The sequence below is a fragment of the Chiloscyllium punctatum genome, chromosome 20, assembly GCF_047496795.1.
Source record: "Chiloscyllium punctatum isolate Juve2018m chromosome 20, sChiPun1.3, whole genome shotgun sequence".
Classification (NCBI taxonomy): domain Eukaryota; kingdom Metazoa; phylum Chordata; class Chondrichthyes; order Orectolobiformes; family Hemiscylliidae; genus Chiloscyllium; species Chiloscyllium punctatum.
The window spans coordinates 90,473,279-90,487,971 of record NC_092758.1 but is presented as its reverse complement, the minus strand read 5'-3'; the positions used below and the strand labels follow the sequence as shown (position 1 = coordinate 90,487,971).

Sequence of the window (14,693 nt, the reverse complement as noted above, 5' to 3'; positions counted from 1 at the left end):
GAAACACAGGAAGGACCAAAATATCTGTTTAGCATGACAAGTAATCATTAATTGTTAGATAACTCCATCTTTAACACAAAAGCAAGAATGATTAGACGACAATAGCAGTCACAGTCTTACAGCTAAAGCCTTGAAATATATAAACATATCTTACAGATCTGGGGCAGGGAAAGAAAACATATCACACAAAACAAATCCACTTACTCTTATTTTGCTCAGTCCGGAGAGCAGTGTCTCGTTTACAAATTGAAGCAGAGGATTGTGAAATACAGAACCTGAAGGTCAGGCACACCATTATAAGTCGCTACTTCCTCAGTTAATCCTGTAATCGCCGCGTCACCTCAGTAACCCCTTCAAGCTTCCAAATTTAGCTCATCACAAGTAATGAGGCTAAGTGACTTTGTTCGTCCAGGGGCTCTTCAGTCGAGTTAATTGAGATACTACAGGCACGTCGTGCGAATACAGATACTGGCGCTTAAAAAAAACTAACATCCCACAGTTTGAACTCGTTGGCACCACGCCAATAGAGAGATGTGCTGAAAACAAACCTCATACCTGGGTAAGCAGCACCAAACCCAGCGAGGATAGACCCACACTTTCATCTCTAAAACGGATTTGTGTTCAACAAGATCACAGACTGCAACTCTGAGCGTTGCTTTAAAAAAGCCCCATATTTCACAGACCCCATTGTTTATTCCTCACTCTCCAACAGCTGCTGTTTCCAATGTCATCCTTCCAGACAGGAGGACGCTTCACAATTCTTTATAGATTAGAGGGAAAGATTGAAGGTGAGGATGAGAGAGAGAGAGAGAGAATGTGTGACAGAGTGGGGTGGGGGTTGGGGGGAGAGAGAGAGAGAGAGAGAGAGAGTGTGACAGAGAGTGGGGGTTGGTGAAGGGAGAGAGGGGGGAGTGTGTGGCAGTGTGGGGGGATGGGGGGAGAGAGAGGGAGAGACATATAGCGTGGGAGAGACTGAGGGGGGAAACACAGAGAGAGTGGGGTGCGGGTGACGGGGGAAGAGAGAGAGAGAGAGAGTGTGTGACAGAGAGTGGGGGGGGTGAGGGGAGAGAGAGATAGAGGCAGACATACTGAGGGAAAGACAGAGAGAGAGAGAGAGAATGCGGGACGGGCAGTGTGAGAGAGAGAGAGAATGTGGGACGGGGAGTGAGAAAGAGAGTGAGGGAGACAGTGAGGAAGAGTGTCCGTGTGTGTGTGAGGGAAAGAGAGTGACAAGGAAAGGGAAATAAATTTCTTCAAACAGGAGGTTTTTGAAGGTGACATGACACATGGAAACCCAGAGGGTAGACTGGAGACAGAGCAGAATCAGGAGCTGACTCAGATCCAGAGCTGGGAGAGTGCATTCAGCCAGAGGTTGCCAGGGTCAGAGGGTGCTACCACAATGAAAAGGTTTGAAAATGGAGGGTAACAATTTTCAAATCAGCTAAGTGGAGCTTGGAATCTGCTGGGAATTTTTGTTGTTATTAACCTATGTTTCTAAAAACCCTGCTCAGCAATGTTACTACATACCTCTGAAGCAGGTGGGACTTGAACCTGAGAGTCAAGACTGTGGTGCTGGAAAAGCACAGCAGGTCAGGCAGCATCCGAGGAGCAGGAGAATCGACAAAAGCCCTTCATCAGGAAATCATGGGAGGCTCTCATGAATCCGAAAGGCTCCTGGTCCAGGGACAGGGACACTACCAATGCGTCACAATCGAGCCCTCGGAAAAGTGCTAGGATAATGGAATGGGATGAATTTCCACACCTGATGAATGTGAAGTTGAGGGTAACAGTTCAATTGTCTGACGGCAGAGAATCACACAGAGAAACTGTACCAGGATTGGCAGTGGTGAGTAATCCCCTCAGAGTACATACAGCCAGGCTTGCCCAGACAATTTAAATGGGGGAGGGGGGAGATTCAGGTCAGGATTAAGGAATAACACAAGGTGTTACTCCTCCGGAGTAGCAATTAGGGTAAAGGCAATCCAAGTCTGTTATAAAAGGGAGAGAGAGCTCAGTAAGGACAGTAATGATGTTCAGGATTAAGATGACATCAGGGAAGGAAAAAAAAACTCGATACATGTTAAAGCTAAAGGCACTGTCATCTTGATGAAGGAAGCAACCACAAAAAGTAGACAAATTAAGAGCGCAGATGGCAGTAAAATTTGAATCAATTTCAATTAATTGTTATTACATGGCAGCAGAGTGACCAAACTTGGGAACTAAATGTTCCAGGATACTGGAATTTCAAGCGAAAAGGGAAAGGCAGCAGGGGCAGCTCTGATAATAACGGGCAGAATAAAGACAACAAGGTAAAGGCTGTTAGCTTTAAAAATCAAACCTGTAGGAGTCAGTGAATGGAGCTGATAAACAAGGTGCAGCAAACACCAGGCTGCCTTCTTCCATATGTACCTCCCACTAACCAGAAACTTAAACTCGAATTTCCTGGTTACATTGAAGTATAATGTCGTCATTACAGGAGACATTGATCTTCAAATAGACTGGGCACACTGTGTTATGTCTCACAGTCAGTATCTTTAACAGACATGATCATGATATCATCAGTGTATGTGTCCTGAGAGTATAACAGTCTCATGTTCCATTTTATCACAAACCACCTGAAAACTTTGTTGTAATAGATTAACATTAGCCCACTAACTGATGTGCCTGAAGAACGTATTGTTTGGACATAATAGCTAGTTATAAAATAAATATCTGTTGGATTCTTCAATACCATGGTATCCACTCTCAATTTCTTACATTTGAGGAGATAATAAAACATTGCCACATGAGGAAAACAATCCTGTTGGAGATAACTCACACCACAAACTAAATCTGAAGTAATCAGGCATGGTATGGACACAAGATAGTTTTCTCAAATCAGTATAAAGAGGAACCAAGCAATAAACAGGCGATTTCAGATGTAATGTTGTGAAATGAGAAAGGATTTATCCATAGCTTTGCAAAAGAAGGATGATCATAATATGATGTTGTGCTTCATACATATTTACTAGCGTCCAAAACTAGGGTCTTAATTTTGAAAAAAACAAAGTGCAATTTTGAGGAGAGAGCCACCCAAGATAGATTGGGTATCCACATTAACATCTTGACTTGCAATACAACCTTAAATAACTAATTGCAAATATTTAAATAAATAATTCTGACACACACACACACACACACACACACACACACACAATGCATGGGTATGACTAACAAGAGAAGTTTAAGTTTGCATCAGGTTAAAGAATTATAATTTTGTCCAACACATTAGTAACAGAGAATGGAAGGATTTTAAAGTTAAACAAAGACTGACCAAGGAATTAATAAAATAAAGAAAATGACAGCACAATGGCAAGAAGTATAAAAACAGATTGTAAAAGCTTTGAGAGTTTGACAAAAGCCAACAGGTTAATGAAAACAAATGTGAAACATTTAAAGACAGGAACTGGAAAAATTTTAACAGGAAATTTAAATCAAAATGAACAGTATGCCGGCTGCAGATGCATCAGTCCATCACAGTATTAGTAAAAGTGACCACCGCACAGTCCCTGTGGAGACAAAGTCCCACCTTTACATTGAGAATAAACTCCACCATGTTGTGTGGCACTATCACCGTGCTCAATGGGACAGACTAACAGATCTAACAACTCAAGACTGGCCATCCGTGAGGCACTATGGGCCGCTAACAGCAGCAGAACTGTACTTCAGCACAATCTGTAACCTCATGGCCCGGCATATCCCCAGGATCAACCCTGGTTCAATGGAGAGTGCAGGAGGGCATACCAGGAGCAGCAGCAGGCATACCTGAAGATGAGGTGTCAACCTGGTGAAGCTACCAAACAGGACTACCTGCATGGCATAAAGCATAAGCAGCAAGTGATAGACAGAGCTAAGTGATCCCACAACCAACGGGTCAGATGCGGCCACACCTAATGGGGAATGGTGGTAGACAATTAAACAACTCACTGGAGGAGGAGCTCCACAAATGTCCCCAAACTCAACAATAGAGGAGCCCAGTACATCAGTGCAAAAGATAAGGCTGAAGCTTCCACAGCAATTATTCATCTCGGCCCCCTCCAGTGGTCCCCAGCATCACAGATACCAGTCTTCAACCAATTTGATTCACTCCATGTATTGTCAAAAATCAGTTAGAGGCACTGGGGATACTGCAAAGGCAATGGGCCCTGCCAACAGTCCTGCAATAGTACTGCAGACTCCAGAACGTGCTGCTCCCCGAGCCAAACTCTTCCATCCAGCCACAACACTGACATCTACCCAACAATGTGGAAAATTGCCCAGGTGTGTCCTGTACACAAAAGCCAGGTCAAATCCAACCCAGCCAATTACCACCCAATCAGTTTATCTCCATCATCATAAAGTGATGGATGGGGTCATCAACAGTGCTATTAAGCACTGCTCAGTGATAACCTGCTCAGTGATGCCCAGTTTGGGTTCCACTAGGGTCACTCAGCTCCTGACCTCATTACAGCCTTGGTTCAAACATGGACAAAACAGCTGAGTTCCAGAGGAGAGGTGATGATTGCATAGAACATGGAACAGTACAGTACAGTACAGGCCCTTTGGCGTGATACTGTGCCGACCTTTATCCTAGTCTATGCTCAGAGCAACCTACATACCCTTCATTGTACTAATTTCCATGTGTCTATCCAAGAGCTGCTTAAATGTCCCTAATATATCTCTCTCTACTACCACTGCTAGCAGTGCATTCCACACACCCTCCACTCTCTGTGTAATGTACCTCCCTCTGACATCGCCCCTAAACCTTCTTCCAATCACCTTAAAATTACACCACCTCATGATAGCCATTTCTGCCCTGGGAAGAAGTCTCTGGCCAGCCACTGTATCTATGCCTCTCAATATATTGTACACCTCTATCGAGTCACCTCTCATCCTTCTTTGCTCCAATGAGAAAAGCCCTAGCTCCCTCAACCTTTCTTAATAAGACACACCCTCCAGTCCAGGCAGCATCCTGGTAAATCTCCTCTGCACCCTCTCTAAAGCTTCCACATCCTTCCTACAATGAGGCGACCAGAACTGAATACAATATTCCAAGTGTGGTCTAACCAGGGCTCTATAGAGCTTCAGCATAATCTTGCAGCTCTTAAACTCAATGCCCCTGGTAATGAAAGCCAACACACCATACACCTCCTTCACAACCCTAACAATGTGGGTGGCAACTTTGAGGGGTCTATGGGCCTGGACCCCAAGATCCCTCTGTTCCTCCACACTGCCAAGAATCTTGCCTTTAACCCTGTATTCTGCATTCAAATTCAACCTTCCAAAGTGAATGACTTAACACTTTTCCAGGTTGAACTCCATCTGCCACTTATCAGCCCAGCTCTGCATCCTGTCAATGTCCCGTTGCAACCTACAACAGGCCTCCACACTATCCACAACTCCACAAACCTTCCTGTCATCAGCAAACTTACTAGCCCACCCTTCCACTTCCTAATGCAAATCATTTATAAAAATCACAAAGAGCAGTGGTCCCAGAACCGTTCCCTGCTAGTCACCACTAGTCACCACTAGTCACCACTAGTCACCCAAGCTCCAGGCTGAATACTTTCCATCTACCAACACCCTCTGATTTTATGGGTCAGCCAATTCTGTATTCAGACAGCCAGATTTCCCTGTATCCCTTTCTGAATGAGCCTACCACGGGGAACCTTATCAAACGCCTTGCTAAAATCTGTATACACCACATGTACTGCTCTACCTTCATCAATGGGTTTTGTCACATTCTCAAAGAATTCAATAAAGTTTGTGAGGCGTGACCTGCCCCTCACAAAGCTATGCTGATTTTCTCTAAACAAACTATTGAGTGGCATAGCAGCCTCAAAGGGCCAAATAGCCTACTTCTGTTCCTATGTAGGATGTGTCTATCATCTAACAGATAAACATAGGAAACAACCCCCCTGCAAGTTTCCCTCCAAACCACTCACCGTCCTGACTTGGAAATATATCACCGTTCCTTCACTGTTACTGGGTCACAATCCTGGAATTCCCTGCCGAAGCGGGTGTGGATTTACTGACAGCACACAGACGGCAGTGGTTCAAGGAGGCAGCTCACCCCTACCTTCACAAGGGGCAACTAGGGATGGGCAATAAATGCTGACTCAGCCAGCACATTCCTAGAATGTATAACATCAGTCCCACCTGCTGGAATCATTAAATTATGCTCACAAGCATGAAAATCTCTCACAGGCAGCACATATTTCAAGAACTCTCCAACTGTTTTAAGTAATTACTATGTTGGTCCACTGCCCAACCACTACAATTAAATGTAATGATATTAGATCATAGCAACTCAAGAAAAATCTCCTGTGCTGAGGCATCAATGTCTCCGTTGCTTTTGCAAATCAGCAATGAGTCAAATTGATGTGGACATTTCCATCATGTCTGGAGTCAGAGGATGGAGATGTTGTAACAGCATTGAATTCACTCAGCAGAATTCAAGATGTTCAAATTGACAAGCAGTCAATATGGTTCATGTATTTCGATAATAAACAACTTTCTCTACTCAAAGATAATGAACTCGCTGTACAATTCCAACATTTTTAGGTTTCTTTTTGGCTTAATGGGTACTTCAGAACTTGGCAAAAATATTGATGATCTAACATTTAGTTTTAAACCCTCAGCATATACGGACCAATGGACAGCAGCTTCCGGGCGACCTTTCAAGTTCAACACGCAATCAGAAAGCTTCATTCAATTCCACAAGTTAACCAAGCCCAAATCCCCCTCATTGTGATCAGGCTACAGTGTCTCAAATAGCCTCCTCCTCTACCTACAGCATCTCCTTAATATTCCCCTGGTCTAGACCAAAAATGACAACTCTGCTGGTTCCCATCACTCCCAGAGAAGAGCAAGTCAGTTGGAGATTGCTTCTGCTGCATCTCCCGACAATTAAAAGTGAAGAATTTCCAATCATAGCGCACATTCGAAAATGATTCACACTTTTGAAATGTCTTCATTATTTCTAAGTATATCTAGCAGCCAATTAGTACCTTAGATTGAACAAAACAACAGACAATTACTTCAGTTTATGTTGTTGGGGCAGCAGATCTAAATTTCAGCCAGGACTCTGGGTCAACTCCATCGTTCTTGTTCAGGAAAGTGAGCTGGGACTGTACAGAGTGCACTCTCTTAAAGAGCCAGGCTTTGGCTGTATCCCTGAGTTAAAACCAGTGATGATGCAACACTCCTTCAGTACTGCACAGACAGACCAACCTGAATGGATATGGCATGGAGGAACCAGGTTTGGACCAGGCTAAAAATCACACAACACCAGGTTATAGTCCAACAGGTTTATCTGGAAGCACTAGCTTTCGGAGCGCTGCTCCTTCATCAGGTGGTTGTGGAGCAGGATCATTAGACAAGATTTTGTAGCAAAAGATAAGATCTAACAGCAATCTTGGTTTGTTCAATATTTCAGCTGCATGACTCTGAGATCTTTTGCTACAAAATGTGTCCTATGATCCGGCCCCACTAGTTACCTGACGAAGGAGCAGCGCTCCGAAAGCTAGTGCTTCCAAATAAACCTGTTGGACTATAACCTGGTGTTGTGTGATTTTTAACTGAATGGAAATGCTCAAGTCAGGTATTGTATTGAGGCTCAAATCTCTAAATGTAGATATTGGATAGAGTCATAGAGATATACAGCACGAAAACAGACCCTTTGGTCCAACTTGTCCATGCCAACCAGATATCCTAAATTAATCTAATCCCATTTGCCAACACTTGGCCCATATCCCTCCAAACCCTTCCTATTCATATACCCATCCAGATGCCTTTTAAATGTTGTAATTGTACCAGCCTCCACCACTTCCTCTGGCAGCTCATTCCATACACGCATCACCCTCTGTGTGATAAAGTTGCCCCTCAGGTTCCTTTTAAATCTTCACCCTCTCACCTTAAACCTATGCCCTCTAGTTTTGGACTCCTATACAGGGACAAAGACTTTGACTATACACCTTATAAATGCCCCTCATGATTTTATAAACCTCTGTAAGGTCCCTGGTCAGCCTCTGACACGCCAGGGAAAACAGCCCCAGCCTGTTCAGCCTCTCCCTATAGCTCAAATCCTCCAACCCCGGCAACATCCTTGTAAATCTTTTCTGAACCCTTTCACGTTTCACAACATCTTTCCAATAGGAAGGAGACCAAAGGAAATGCTCACTCCATGGCCTCTGTACATAGTGAATGGTACTTTCAAGCATGGCTTTGCACAAATTTTCCCTGAAGCTTGTATGAAAACCACGATACCCTTCACTTCAGTCATTGGTAGCTGCAGAGGTTTCTCTGCAAGTCATCAATAAAGATGGATTTTAAAATAATGTGCTTTCCAAGTCGAACAGTGCTGTGTCTCAGGCCAAGCAGACCATGAAGATGCTTCTGCATCAGATAACCTACAAGTGACTTTACAATAAAATTCATTTTCAGAAAATACAGACTCTTACACACAGCGGAGACTAAGTCACAACTTTGGTCTTTTGACTGTGATTCTGTTGAACATTTTGAACGCTCTTAAAACAAGATTATTAAAATCCAAGAAGTAAAATAAGAGTCATTTCATCTTATGAGTATTCTCTGAAAAAAACTCAAAGTTATTGATAGAGTTCTGAGTTTCATACAGAAGGATTTACAACACTTCTCTTTCATGGGGTAGCCTCGCAGAATAAACAGACAGAGCTATAAAATCATCTTAGCTCAATTTAAGAGTCTTCTTACCAATTTGATTCAACCATTCTATAATTAAAGGATATTATTTAACTGAAGTTAAAACACAAGGAACCCTGGTGTCAGTCCTCAAATCCACGCCAAATGCCATCTGTAGTCTATTATGCTAATGAACTCCTTCTGACATACACATGGTTCATGGTCACAGACCTGTTATTAGGCGAAGCTGAACTCCTAATTCACCTTGTGGCAGATGTGGTCGCTTTAATTAAAATGCTGACTCTAAGAAGCTGGTTGGAAAGTACTCCTTCTGTATTCTGATTTGAAGTCACTGATGCCTCACGGTGGGGCATACAGAGCTGGGGCATACAGAGCTCCCTAATGGAAGGGAATTGCCAAAACAATGACAGAGGGAGGGAATTGAATTCTGGTACACATTAAGTCATAAACATCGATTTATACACAGCGCCTCCTCGTACTCACAGAGTGAATGTGCCCGTGTAGGACAATCAGTAAGAAGCTGAAGGAAGCAGCAATGATAAGACTCATGTACAAAATATTGAAAGGTGGTGAGATTTGCAGGGAAAATCTCTTAAGGAGACCGCTTACTCCCAAAGCAACCTGCATAATGCATCAATTTCCCATTTCTTCTGACGATGGTAGCCACAGTTTGGTGACTACCAAGTGGCTGATCATACAGTCTTCTTCACCATACGGTCAAATGAGCCAGCATCATAAAGCCCTCGCCCCAATAACAGTACCACGCTGAAACCCTGATGGCTATCCCCTGCATGACCTTTTTATTTGTTCACTCACAGCCTCTGGTTGTCTCTGGCTAGGCCAGCAATTATTGCCCATTCCTTAATTTCCCAGGGGGCAGTTAAGAGTCAACCCCATTGCTGTAGGCCTGGAGTCACATGTAGGCCCAGCCCAGGTAAGGATGGCAGTTTCCTTCCCTAAAGGACATTAGTGACCCAGATGGGTTTTTCTAACAATCTAATCACCGTCCTCATTAGACCCTTTATTTCAGATTCTTTGTTGAATTAAAGTTCCACCATCTTCCTTGGTGGGATTGAACCTAGGACCCCAGAGTTTTAGCTGAGTTTCTGGATTAATTGTCCAACCGCTATACCACTAGCCCATTGCTTTTCCTTCTTAAAACTGCAAAGATGCCGCGGGTGAGGAATATTGCATGTATCCCACAAAGGGGCAGGAAGAACTGGAGCTCATGTGAAGACCCATGGGACCCAGAGAAATCAATCTCCTGCCTAGTACTCCTCTACATCAGTTAGCAATACAGTTCCTTTTACCAGGCTATTTCTGAGTAAATCTGCTCTAAGTGTGACAATTTCAGTTAATCCCGAAGCAGTGTGCATGTTCTGTGTTGTAGCAGGTAACCAGCTGTGGCCAACAATGCCTGGAAGTGGGTAAGTGTCAACACTGCAAAGTTTTTTCAACAGCCTTATCTAAAAATATTTCAGCTCTTCAGATTAAAGTTAGACATAAACACAGCTTTCTACAAACACCTTAGAACTGTGAAAGGGGCAGCATTCAGAGTTCCAAAGGATTTGAAACAGAATCCTGTTTTGAAGACCACAACCTCTTCACAGGAACAGCCAATGGAATACACCTTCCAGATGAAGCCAGTCCCGTTGAACCTAAATCACATTGTAAGGCCACAGCTGGCTTGTGTTCACTGGCTGGTGCCAGTAATGGCAGGTTTAGGTAGGTATTCCTTCCGCAAACATCAAATTAAACATGAGAACTCAGAGCAGGACTAGGCCATCCGGGCCATCAAGCCTGCTCCCCCATTCGATACAATCATGGCTGATCTTTTCATGGACTCAGCTCCCCTTCCCCACCCGCTCCCCATAACCCTTAATTCCTTTACTGTTCAAAAATCTATCTTTGCCTTAAAAATATTTAACGAGGAAACCTCAACTTCTTCGCTGGGCAGGGAATTCCACAGATTCACAACTCTCTTGAGTGAAGAGGTTCCTTCTCAACTCAGTCCGAAATCTGCTCCCCCCTTAATTTAAGGCTAGGTCCCCTTGATCTACTTTCACCCACCAGCAAACACAACCTCCCTGCTTCCCTCTTATCTATTCCCTTCATTGTTTTATATGTTTCTATAAAGTCACCCCTCATTCTTCTAAATTCCAATGAATATAATCCCAGCCTACTCAGTCTCCCCTCATAAACCAACCCCCTCAACTCCGGGACTAACCTAGTGAGCCTCCTTTGCACTCCCTCCAGTGCCAGGACATCCTTTCTCAAGTAAGGAGACCAAAACTGCACACAGTAACTTGAGTGCTAGAGACAAACTGGACCGCAGGGCTGGGTTCTGATTCAATTCAACGCAAAAATACTTGCTACATACATGGTTAGGGAGCATTTGCTCATGCCCATGAAACTGCAGTGCAGGACTAAGGAGAGATGATGACCTAATAGTATTATTACTGAACTGTTATCCAGAGATGAGAAAGTGAGGACTGCAGATGCTGGAGATCAGAGTTGAGAGTGTGGTGCTGGAAAAGCAGAGGTCAGGCAGCATCCGAGGAGCAGGACAGTCGATGTTTTGGGCAAAAGCCTGATTCCTGATGTACTGGAAGTGGGTAAGTGTCAACACTGCAAAGTTTTTTCAACAGACTTATCTAAAAATATTTCAGCTCTTCAGATTAAAATTAGACATAAACACAGTTTTCTACAAACACCTTGCCTGAAACGTCAATTCTCCTGCTCCTGGGATGCTGCCTGACCTGGTGTGTTTTTCCAGCATCACACTCTTGACTATCAATCCAGAGACCCAGGCAGCATTCAAATCTCACTACGACAATGGGTTGGAATTTGAATTCAATAAAAAAAATCTAGAATTAAAAGTCTAACGACGACCATGAATTGACTGGGGAAAAAGAAAATCTATCTGGTTCGCTCGTGCCCTTTAGGGAAAGAAACTGCCATCCTTACCTGGTCTAGACTATATGTGACTCCAGGCACCATAACAAAGTCATTGCCTCTTAACTGCTTTCTGGGCAATTAGGGACATCCAGTGATTCCCTTATCCTGGATTATTCTCTTTTTAAAAAGTCACAACAAAGATTTGAAACTCCGACTGACCCAGAAGAGAGCAGCTTCCATACATTGCTACATTTATCCAAACTCTTCCAATGTTGCTATCTAATATGGCATTCCCAGCTGCTCCACCAAGCCTGTTCCACAGTGAGTTTACTCAGCAACTCCAACAATCAAAATGGGATTGGATTCAGCCCCACCCCTCACAAAGGCACCCATCGATTGGCTGAATGGAGCAAAGAAATTTCACCTGGATATTGCAGGGGAGGGCAGGAAAACCGAGTTGGAATTTTACACACAAAAAAAACAAGCTGCAGGAGCCAAGTGAAAGAGATTTTGTTCTTAACCTAATCCAGACTAAATCTAATGCGGTAATGCCTCCCCTAAGGCAAAAAAACAAAGAGCACACTCTGAAAATTGATTGTGTTTTGTGTTCATCAAGATTAAAGATGTCAATCTAAGTAGCTGCTGCAATTACTCTGCAGATCTATCCAACCTCCTCGTCTCCCCCCCCCCTCGTCCCTTTCCTTTGCTATGGTTACTGCTTCCAGCTTCTCTTCATTAGGAAGAGAATATAACAGGCATTGGGATATTATTACCAGGTGGGACATGCTCTTCAACCTAAAGATATGCTTTGAAAGCAATTTCTAACTCTCCAGTACATCATGGACACCATTCCCAACATCCTTCTAACTGCTCTCAGGCACCCGGATTCCAATCCTTTGCTGAAGAGGATTAGTATTGTACAGGTCTGACTTTAACCCAGGTTACATACTGCAAGCTAAAGTAAAACTCTGGAAGATTCACAACCCAGATAGTCATCAATCCTCCTTCATTTTAGCACAGCAGAGGGTAGGGTAGGGGAGGGAGGTGGGGGGCAAGTACCAATAAAACGGCAGCAATTTATGGCTCTCCCTGAGGACGCAATGCCCAGAGAGGCTGCTGATCTCTCATTTCTCAGCAAGAGCAGATTGATGGTGAGGCGTAGGTTGAACGATTGGAAGCAGATGTCCTGATTAATAACAGGCCCACGCTCAGCAGCATTACTTCCTCCAATCCTGGGCACTGTCCACAGGCCGGAAACCTCTCATTAACTAACAGATTGTCCAAAACACCTCGAACACTGAAAGGAAGCAGCAGAGAATGGAAAAAGCAAACGTTAGGACAAAAGGAAGGTAAGAAAGAAAAAGATAAACCATGGGGTGGCACGGTAGCTCACAGCGCCAGGGATCTGGGTTCGATTCCAGCCTCGGGAGACTGTCTGTGTGGAGTTTGTACATTCTCCCCGTGTCTGTGTGGGTTTCCTCCCAATGTCCAAAGATGTGCAGGTTAGGTGAATTGGCCATGGGAAATTGCCCATTGTGTTAGATGCATTAGTCAGGGGTAAATGTAGGGTAGGGGAATGGATCTGGGCGGATTACTCTTCTGAGGGTCGGTGTGGACTTGTTGGGCTGAAGGGCCTGTTTCCAGACTGTAGGGAATCTAATCTAAAAAAAAAAGACTAGGACAATTGAGGATATGAATCCATTTTTTTCCCAAGTTAAACTGCAATTGGCACTAGAATTCTTAATTTGCAGGTTTAGATATTTGAGACCGTAAAACCCAACTGAGTGACATTAACATGAAAATCTCAGTCCATCCACAGTTCCCTCGCTCAGCCACATCAGCAGAATCCCAGTATATGCTGAAGTTTGTCAGACAGGAAACCACAAGGGAAATCCACCTACTCTTCCCTGTCCTTTGCAATTTATTTTGTTAAACACGCCAGTGCAATTACTACATAAACAGTATGGCATGATCCAATCAGAAAGAGGAGATCAAAGAGAAGCAACTCCGAATTTACAAGACTAACACTGAAGAAGGTCTCTGCTCTCACTTTTACTGGAGTGTGAACCTTTTATGGGTTTAAGGCCCGGTTGTATTAACCAGAGTCATGTAATGCAGCAAGAGCCAGTCAATAACCTCAAGGACTCAGACCAGTGAGGAAAAGGTCAGGGCTGTTACTTGCCTTTGTCCCCTTGGCTGTTCCAATCTCAAGCTCTTTTTACACTTGGGCCAAGGCATGGATCCCAGGCCAGCAACCAACCTCTGGCATTGCTGGTGCTTTACTCAAACACCATTGCTGGGCATGACCCAAGCAACATGTTCTTAGAAAGCACACCTCAGAATAGCCCAGCCTCCATCTGTGTGATCTTAGGACAGGAATCTGGTTACTTATTGGGAAAATGAATACTGTCGTGGAAATTAGCAACTTTTAAAAATAAATTTAAACTGAAATTTAACAGATGAAAAAAAAAAGACAAGGTTTCATATAGAGTCATACAGCACAGAAACTGACCCTTCAGCCCAACCAGTCCATGCTGACCATAATCCCAAAATGAACTCGCCCCACCTGCCTGCTCCTAGCCCATATTCTTCCAAACCTTTCCTGATCATATACTTATCCAAATGTCTTTCAAATGCTGTAGTTTTATTTGCATCCACCATTTCCATTGGCAGTTCATACCACACATGAATCACCCTCTGTGTAAAACAGTTGCCCCTCATGTCCTTTTTAAAATGTTCTCCTCTCATCTTAGAAGTATCCCCCTAGTTTTGAACCCACCTACCTTAGGGAAAAGACTTTTGCTATTCATCTTGTTTATGTCCCTCATGTTTTTGTAAACCTCTACGAGATCGCTCCTCAACCTTCTACACTCCAGTGAAAAACAGACCAGCCTATTTTTATAACTCAAACCCTCCATCTCTGGCAACATCCTGGTAAATCTTTTCTGAAGCCTCTCCAATTTAATAAGATCCTTCCTATAGCAGGGTGATCAGGCTGCACATAGTATTCCAGAAGAGGCCTCACCAATGTCCTGTACAACTTCAACATAACATCCCAACTCCTATACACAAAGGTCTGAGCAATGAAGGCAAGC

The 14,693-nt window shown here is 43.7% G+C and overlaps 1 protein-coding gene across 5 annotated transcripts in view; it reads right to left on the bottom strand.

The window, feature by feature from the left end:
- The window catches only part of n4bp3 (NEDD4 binding protein 3), a 129,251-nt gene that overhangs the window by 35,044 nt on the left and 79,514 nt on the right, over window positions 1-14,693 (bottom strand). Inside the window, exon 1 of one of the 5 annotated variants that reach the window (XM_072591206.1) lies at window positions 11,668-11,889. The exons of 2 other annotated variants lie outside the window; for them this stretch is intronic. The gene's annotated coding sequence lies outside the window, so the exon portion shown is untranslated. Of the gene's footprint in view, window positions 1-204; window positions 506-555; window positions 575-11,667; window positions 11,890-14,693 lie in introns of those variants that run through there. 2 more of the 5 variants (XM_072591208.1, XM_072591204.1) reach the window with 2 other exon arrangements.